This window comes from Ceratotherium simum, chromosome 16 (assembly GCF_057802395.1).
Source record: "Ceratotherium simum simum isolate JZ-2026a chromosome 16, ASM5780239v1, whole genome shotgun sequence".
Lineage (NCBI taxonomy): Eukaryota > Metazoa > Chordata > Mammalia > Perissodactyla > Rhinocerotidae > Ceratotherium > Ceratotherium simum.
The window spans coordinates 58,318,831-58,319,262 of NC_141915.1; positions in this window are offsets into that span (position 1 = coordinate 58,318,831).

Genomic DNA, 432 nt, shown 5'->3' on the forward strand with positions numbered 1-432 from the left:
CACACATACAGCCCACCCACCCCACCCTGGTAGATTCTGCCTCCATACAAGCAGCCAACAGCCCATTTTCTGAGGCACAGCTGAGCTAGTCTTCTTGGCTCTGGACGGTCAAGTGACTGTTTCACAAACAAAACCTGACCTCACAGCCCCAGCTGGCAGCGCTGACCACGGCCTCATCTTTCCAACCTGGGACCCAGGCTCCTCCGTCCACCCATTTTGTCCTGAGACCCGCCCAGACAGAAGAGCAAGCGAACGTTCCTCTTAGGACGTGCTTCATGATCATTTCTCAGTTAAAAAGGGTTGTGGTTAAGAGATCGGTAGCACTAGAAAAAGATCTGGAAAGAAATCCCCACTCACATCACATCAGAGCTGTCTACAGTGAGGACTGGGGAATCCCAGGCCATTAAAGAGAAATGTGCTTTCACCAACCAG